Source organism: Mus pahari, chromosome 13 (genome assembly GCF_900095145.1).
Source record: "Mus pahari chromosome 13, PAHARI_EIJ_v1.1, whole genome shotgun sequence".
Taxonomy (NCBI): domain Eukaryota; kingdom Metazoa; phylum Chordata; class Mammalia; order Rodentia; family Muridae; genus Mus; species Mus pahari.
The window spans coordinates 9714488-9723153 of NC_034602.1; the positions used below are offsets into that span (position 1 = coordinate 9714488).

The following is an 8666-nucleotide window of genomic DNA, read 5'->3' on the forward strand; positions in this document are numbered from 1 at the left end:
TGGACTGTGGGCCTGACTGTAAGAACCAACTTCTTCTTCCGTGGGCACTGGGCCCAGGCCAGAGGGCAGATGCCAGGAAAAATGTCAGTAGGCAACAGGGCTCCCATAGAGTTTTCAGTCACCTCCTCCTGTAACTCTCCAGTGTCCCTCTCTCCAGCCTTTCTTGTCTTGGAATCCTGGGGCAGGTTGGAGCAGCCCATCTAAGAAATCCTTGCACTTGGGAGGCAGAGGCAGGCGGATTTCTGAGTTCGAGGCCAGCCTGNTCTANANAGTGAGTTCCAGGACAGCCAGGGATACACAGAGAAACCCTGTCTCCAAAAGTTAAAAACAAACAAAAAAAAAAAAAACAAAAAAAAGTCCTTGCTTAGAGAGGGCAGCTTAAGTCACAGACCAGAGTGACCAAAAACAGCTAAAGGATTGTTGATGCTCGCTCTTCTCTCATTTTCTGGTTCACTCACCGTTACTCATGTCTCCTCTCCGGTAGCCATTTGTAGGTACTAGAGTTTCAGCAACAAATACGACAAGCTAAAATGCCTCCCCTGTAGATCCAACATGCTGATGGATGTCAGCAAATTTCAAACAAGGAAGGACTGGGAAGTCACTGGAAATCAAAGGAAAAGAACAAACCTGATGCTGCTTCCTCTGTCACAACCAAGGGGTATCCAGCCTTCAAGTCATGAAGACCAAATCTAGAAACCAAAGGGACAGAAAAAAACACCAAGCTAAAATAGCTATGAAGAGGGGGAACTCACAAGTGTGGCTTCGGATCTCCCACTGTGATCACTGGGTAGTGGGAGGGGTTTCCCATCTGCTTCTGCTCTACTCTGCGAAGCAGGCGGGCGGGCAGGAGGGCCTGCAGGCAGACAGGCGGGCAAGGGTTTCCCTGGGACTGTGGAAGGCCATGAGCCTCCAGTTCCTAGTACAGTTGCTCTAGCAGGGGCTGTGACCCCATTCTAAGCACATATCACCCATAAGCATGAATCCAGTGGGAAGAACACAAGAGTAAACTACTATTGCTTTTCTCAAGAAAGCACAGCTTCGCAAAAGCAAACTCCAGCCCCCCCCCCCCCCCCGTAGATCCATCCTGTGTGCTGGGGGTCACTGTGCAGACTTATCACTAGTCTGGTGACTGTTTCCTGAACAGCGCCTCCAATGTTTTCTTGTTGATTTCTCTGCTTCCAGATTATCTGTTTTGTGTATAGGACCCATGCATTTATTTTTAATTTTCAAATTTTTATTTATTATTGTTTGCATAATCTGTGTGTGTGTGTGTGTGTGTGTGTGTGTGCGTGTGTGCATGCCACAAGTTTGAAGGTTTGAAGGGAAGCCGTTGAGAGTCAGTTTCCTTCCACAGTGGGTTCTATAGAACAAACTTAAGTCATCAGAGTCCCACACAAGTGCTTTCTGCCACGGAGCCATCTCACCAGCCACACATTATTCATGCAACAACCATTCCGTGAGTACAACCAGATCTTACACAGGACGTGGACTCGAGGGTTGCAATGGGTAGCACCTTGTACAGTACAAACCTGAGAGGGGCTCTCACTGAGGGACCAGAGAGCCAGGAGTTCTCAGGCAGGCCCAGGTGAGGTGGGCCTCAGTGCCCATCAGTGGTGGTTAAGCAGTGCTGGGACCTGCCTTGTCCAGCATCAGAACTCAGTTCTGAAGAGGCAGTGAGTGCATCTGAGATGAATAAATAGGATTTTCCAAGGCTGCCAGCGGGCAGAGGTGCTAAAACTAGCAGAGTTCAGCAGCCTGTGCAAAAGACAGAGAAGCAATAAAGGGAACATACTGGCCAAAAAAGGCCAGCTACTGATGCCTGCTGGGAGTCCCAGTGTGGGGGTGGGGTGGCCAGCTACTGAGGCCTGCTGGGAGTCCCAGTGTAGGGGGGTGGGGTGGCCAGCTACTGAGGCCTGCTGGGAGTCCCAGTGTGGGGGTGGGGTGGCCAGCTACTGAGGCCTGCTGGGAGTCCCAGTGTGTGTGTGGGGGGTGGCCAGCTACTGAGGCCTGCTGGGAGTCCCAGTGTGTGTGTGTGTGTGTGGGGGGGCAGCTACTGAGGCCTGCTGGGAGTCCCAGAGTTGGGTGGGGTGGTGTCTAATTGGTGGCTAGGCACTAGAGGTTCAGAGGATGTAGAAAGGAGACTGTGCTGAGTCTTGGACTCAATGTGCCTCCAGTGTTTTCTTGGAAATTTGGACTTTATCCGGGAATAAGCATGCAGGAACTATGAATCAGATCTGGGATACACACACACACACACACACACACACACACCTATAAAACAAATTCAAATCCACATTCATTCTCATTCCACTGGACATAAACTATATTCCTGGGTATGTACTGGTTTGAGGTCATTGCCAGGTGTCTCCCAGCTTATTATGGCCGGTCAATCAGACAGGAACCCTCAGTGCCCAATCCAACCCTCTCAAGCTCCAGTGAGTCCTGCTTGCTGGGCCCTGCTGTCCTGTTCAGACACACCCCATCAGCCATGTTCTCTGTGTGTCTCTGCTGACTTCCCCTTAAGTCAAGGAAGGGCTTCTGTTTCTCAGCTCTTTCCAGGGAACACCTAGCAGTCCTTCCCACGTACTCCTGAAGGGATGGACACCCACCATTCACAAGGGGCTGTGACAGGGGGTGAGGATAACAGGCTGGGGAACATGGGTCCAACATCAGGGCAGGTGTGACCAAGCTTCTGGATTTCCTGGTGGGAGATGGGTGGAGAGGAAAGGAATACCAGCTACCACTGTCCCACCACCATGGGCGTGGCACTTCGCCCTGGAGATGTCTACACAAACCTTTCAAACCACTCTGCCTAGGAGACAAGGAATCCCATCCCTGTGACTGTCACAGCCAGCTCTAATCTCAGCTCCACCATCAGAGAAAGAGACAGGTTACTGGGAAGGCAATGGTGCTTAAGGTCCAGGGCCCTGGACCGTTCTAGCAATGGAGCCTTACATCGTAGACAAGCGGTGCATTGTCTGTCTGAGCTGCCATAACCGAACACCATAACCAATAACATAAACAACCCACATGCATCTCTCACAAATAGGCTTGGCTCCTCATGGTTCATACTGATTATCAGCTTGACGGTACCAGACTCACTGAAGAGACAGCATCTAGGCATGTCTGTGAGGGAATCTTTTTTTAATCCAACTTTTCTTTTCAACAGTCCCATGAAAGATTATTTTGGGCAGGTTAGCCAACAGAGGAAGACCCATCCCAAATTTGGGTAGTGCCATTTCCCAGGATGGGGGTGCAGTGTGGGGCTGCAGGCCCAGCATCCCTTGACAGCTGATGAATATGGCCACCTTCTCCCTTCCCTGACACGCTGGACTGTACCCTAGAGCTATGAGCCAGATAAAACCCTCTCTTCTTTTAGGAACTCTTGTCAGGATATGTTGTCTCAGCAGCAGGACAAGTAGCTGTCAGTGAGCACTCGTCCTGCTTCTCGGAGGCCGTCTTGTCACTGTCTTCACACTGTGGAGGGATAGCCTCTCTTTCTCTTATGATGCCATTGTGGGGCCCTGTATTCATGACCTCATCTGATCCCAGTCACTCCCAAGGAACCCCATTTCCAAATGCCATTAATATTAGCAGTTAGGGTTTGAACTCGTGGGTTTAAGAGTAGCACAATTCAGTCCCTGGGACATATCACAGTTCTCCCATGGAAAATATATGCATATACATCACATATATAATATAGACACATACATATGTTGAGAGAAAGTTGATATCATTCTCTCTCCACTTGCTGTCCCCAGTCATCATGCTTCTGCCACAGTAAGGCAGTCCTGGTCTGAGGATAGGCATTTGGGGGATCCTTAGCCGGTTAGTAGCTACTAGCCATGTTGGGATGGGAAGGGCATGAGAGCCCACTCTGCTAGCTCCCATGAGGCCCTTCTCTGCAGGCACAGAAGGGATATCACAGTGGAGTGTAGACCAGGGGCCTGGCACTGAAAGGAGTCCAGGCAAGGATTAGGATGGATGAAGCCAACACATTTTAATGGAAAAGTCTTCTAACTCTTAGAGCACAGATATAAAAGAAACCTTTATAAAAGACTGTCTAGGTTTAGCTACAGTCCTCAGAATGCACAGGGCATTACCAGCAAGGAGTCGTGAAGCTGTAAGGAGCTTTACTATGAATAGCTCAGAAAAGTGCACTTCAAACACACCAGGAGAGGCAGCTATCTGCTCTCTCAAAGAACTGAATCAAAACTGCTGACACAGGAGGAGAAAGTGTGTCTGGCCTGACACTATAAAGAAAACTGTTAGCAACGTGATAGACAACAAACTGATTTAACTATTGTGATGTTTCTGGCTCCTGGTAAGTCATATTCTTCATGACTTCTTTGACATTTTAAATGCAATTCTTTCTCCCACCCTGTCCTCTTTCACCTCCACAGGGATTTTCCCTGATGGCCCCAGGCCAGGGTCATGGATGATCTGGGAATCAGAGCATGGGTTCTGGATGGAATGTTAGCACTTATTTAGAATGCCCCTCCCATTTTACAGAAGAGGAAACTGACCCAGAGAGGCAGAGAAACACAGCTAACTGATGTCTAAACTCGAATATAGGACTCTGGCTCTTAGTCCAGTGCTCTTTACAGAATTATACCTGTGACTTTCAAGATTCATTATAAGCAGCCAAATTGCTAAAGTTTACACACACACACATACACACACACACAGAGTTTTCTATGGTATAAATGTCAGGCAGACTTTGCCCATAGATCTCTAACATGAATGCCTTGGATCTCCAAGAGTCCAAACCAATGAGCCACAGGGGCCTCAAAACCGCCTGTTGTTTGAAAGTAGATCTTTAGGCCCAACCAGAGAGACAGTGAATCATTAGAACTAAGGTTTAAGATTTAAAATCTATGGTGTTAGGAACTTCTCCCAGAAAAGCTGGGACAGACTGCAGGCGATCTGAATGAACCCAGTCCATTCAGGGGAGCGAGCATTCTCACTCCTCCCCCTGTTACTGACCCTATCCCTCCTCTTAACCCTTCCCCTCCAGCTACAGTGGGGCAGGGAGCACAGATAGAATCTTTTGCTGGCTTCTTACTGCCCTGCTTCCTACCATACACACTCTCTACTGCAGGGGGATCCTGAGTTTGAGGCCAGCTTGGGCTACATTTGCTTGCAAACTGCTGTTAATGGGAAATACAGAGATCTAGAGTCTACACAACAAACAGACCTCAGATTTCATGCTGGCTCAGGAATTCCTCAGTATTTACTGGTTTTCCAAATGAAGTAGACAATCTGGACCTTGTCACATTCAATTTCATTAATGATCACGGGGGACAACCATGGGACAAAGCAGGGATAGCTGGTGTGACTAATTTTGACTGAGGGCTTTCACAATGTCTTGACACTAACTAACAAGGACACAATCTGTTGGTTCCAGCTGTCTAGCGCCTTATGAGATTTGGCAAAGTCTGATCATGCACTATTGATTTCCACACAAAGTGGATGCCCTTTGAGGCCTTAACAATCAGGGTCCCTACATCAGCTTAAGTTAGGAGAGAGCACTTTTCTCTTTCCTTTGGTGTGGTGGGACAATGTATGCAAAACTGCAAATTCTTGAAGGCTGCCTGTGCCTGGTGTTTCCATTCACTGTTTCTGTAAAGGCTAATCTAGATGCATCTAAAAAGTAAACCAAGTGCCATTAGCTTGTGTCCCCCCAAAATACAAAGGTCATCCTTCAGGCACCACGGTTCTATTATTAAATAAGTTACAGGATGGATATTCACGTTGCTTGCTCTGTTAGTAGTAAACAAAGTTACCAAGAACAACTCTCAGAGGTGCACAAGTCTTTACATATACCTCCATGTGGCTTTCCAGGGATGTCCGGGGCCCTTGAGAGCCACCCAAAGGCCCCCTGTTTCTTTACCCACCCACCCTAGGGGGCTTGTCATCTTAAATGTATAACTAATTCTTATCCTCTGATCCTCTCCTCAGTGTCCTTAATTTTAATCCAGAAGAGGGACTAAGCTAGGGAGGTGGTGCATGGTTACAGTCCTAGCAAGCTGAGAAGCAGAGGCAGGGGGATGCCAAGTTTGGTCCCCTCCTGGGCCTTCCAGAAAGACTGTCTAGGGAAAAGGAGGAACAGAGTGGTTTCTACAGATGAACCTGTGCTCTGAACCCAGGAGAAAGCGCGTCCCTGTCTCTCTACCACTGCTCTCTGGGAAAGGTGCTGCTTCCATCTCAGGATGAACATGAAACTATTTGGACCCGTGGTTCTGTCTGGGCAGAGAATTCCAGAGAACTAGAAGCCACTGGCTCAGCAATTTGTGGGGCAGTGGACTATGAAAGGCAGCCTGGTTTCCTGTTGAGCTAGGTTTGAAACCCCGGCGACCCCACAGGTGAGCCCGCAAGGGATAGTAGGCATTTTGCCATGCTCCTGGACACCAGACCCCTGACACGAGGCAGCAGCTCTCCATAGGTCTGTGGCCATCAGTCGCATAAGGGCAACGCCCCAAGCCCCTGCACAGATAAAAAACATGACCATAGGTCATGTAGGCTCAAGACAGATCTCCATTTTAATGAGGTACCTAAAGGTCTGAAGGGCTTAGCCAGTAAACTTCCCTTCCCAGACACTCCTTCCTGCAAAAGGTATTTAACCCCAGGCCCGCCCGGAGAAAGGGGCTATACTTTTCTCATAGTCACTTTCCACCATGACAATAAATGCCTTAAAACCATGGGCTGTCTCTTTTCATTGGGATCTGCCGTGGGGAGCAATGGAACAGGCCTTTGCCTAGAGAGCCAGTCACTAATCTCTCACAGAAGGTCATGGCCTCCACCAAGCCAAGCTCTCCATTGAGCAAGCCAAGGACTCTTCCCTGGGGGACCCAGCCAGAGCTCCCCTGTTTTTCCCTTCAGCCCTGGGCAGATCCAGCCTACGGCCCCCACTTTGTTCTCAGCTCTTCTGCGGCTCTATGTGCCCAAGAGTCTGAGAATCAGACAGCCTTGGCCTCGGCCTCGGCCTCTGTGCAGGCCTGGGGACCCCCAAGACAGCTCCCTCACCCCCGGAGCAGGCCACCATTTAACCCACCATGACAGGCTTCCTTTCAGACTCTCAGATGACAAGAACACTCTGAGTGACTACAGACATGGAAAGGAACGCTTGACTACTTCTGATGTTTCAAGCTGAGTCCGTTAAGACAGTTGTGAAAACCACATCTCGACTGTCATCAGATCAAAGTGTTCTACAGCCTCTTTAACAAGTGAAAGTCGGAGCCCCACTTTGCGCAGATGATGTGCAGAGAATTACGCCAAGTACTGCCACAAAAACAATCAGGCCACCACTGGCACCCAGAGAACTCTACAATCTGGTCAGGAAGGCAAGACATGACACTGAAAAAATGTGAGTAAAATATGAGACGTACCACAAAAAGAGAGATAAACAAAGCTACAGGGTTTCAGGTGTGAGAGATTACATCTAGCTGCAGTAACCCACGGGAATGGACGAGAGTGCTATGTGAGCTGAGGCTCTTGTACACGGAGCAACTGGATCTGCCTGTGTTTCTCCAGTTACCCGCACAATAAAGTTGTCTTGCTAGTGGAACCCCCGATACAACTTGTTTTCGTTTTCTATCACCACATAACACATTAACATGGACTTGGTAGCTTCAGACCACACATCATTGCCCCACAGTGCGAGCATCAGGACCCTGCCCACTGACTGACTGGGCTCCTGCTCAGCATCTCACCAAGCTCAACTCCAGCTTCCTCTAGGCTGAATCCTCATCTGGAAGAACTCAAAGCCCATTCAGGTTATTGACAGATGGCATTGCCTTGCAGTTGTTGAGATGAGGTTCCTATTTCCTTGCCAGCTGTCAAAAGCACTATCAGAAGCAATAAGACAGCCATATTTTAGCTGTGGGGCCACCTACAATAGGGCAACTTGGACCCAAATCCTCTTTTAAATGACTTCCCTGAGGAGCTGAAGAGATGGCTCCAAAGTTATAAGCCCTGCATCTCTTTCAGAGAACCCAAGATCCATAGACTCTAACTCTGTCCTCTGTCCTCCACAGGTACATACATATATGCAGTTATACACATATTTACATAGATTTAAAAAATCTTTAAAGAACATGCCGAATCACATCCCACCCAACTGACATAATCAGAGTAACCTTGTTTTAGAGTAACCCAGAGTACATGAGTACCTCAATTATATTATAAACCCCTTCACAGCCCTAGACCACGCCCCCTAATCACTCCTCGGCAAGCCTTCATATTCCCATGTCCCCTCAAAGAGAGGTAATCCCAGGGATGTGTACTCCGGGGACAGGAAACGATAGTGCTGCTGGCAGTTTGCAGTGGCAAACGCAGCAGCAAAAGCTTTGGAGACAGTGTGAGAACACAAGTCCCACTGAAAACCATCTCTTGTACAAATTCAAACAAACAAACTAAGAAGGTCCCCCAGAAGGATGGCAAATATGGAAAGAAATGAGGTAAATTATATCTGTATTGTTACTACCACAATATAGAGTATGCTCACTACACTCTATTTATGAATGTTATATTACTATAATAAATCACACTCTACACACACACACACACACACACCTTATTCTTACAATGTAACATTGAACTCTTTACCATTCAATGGTACAGTCTATATCATGCTCTTATAGACGTGGCTAGTGAGTGTATCACCA

At 48.2% G+C, this 8666-nt stretch overlaps 1 long non-coding RNA gene across 1 annotated transcript in view; it reads right to left on the bottom strand.

Moving 5' to 3' along the window:
• Window positions 1-679, bottom strand: part of LOC115065207 — a 54006-nt gene extending 53327 nt beyond the window's left edge. The window contains exon 1 of the long non-coding RNA XR_003844993.1: window positions 628-679. This is a non-coding gene — a long non-coding RNA (uncharacterized LOC115065207). The remainder of the gene's footprint in view (window positions 1-627) is intronic.
• Between the last annotated feature and the right edge of the window lie 7987 nt (window positions 680-8666).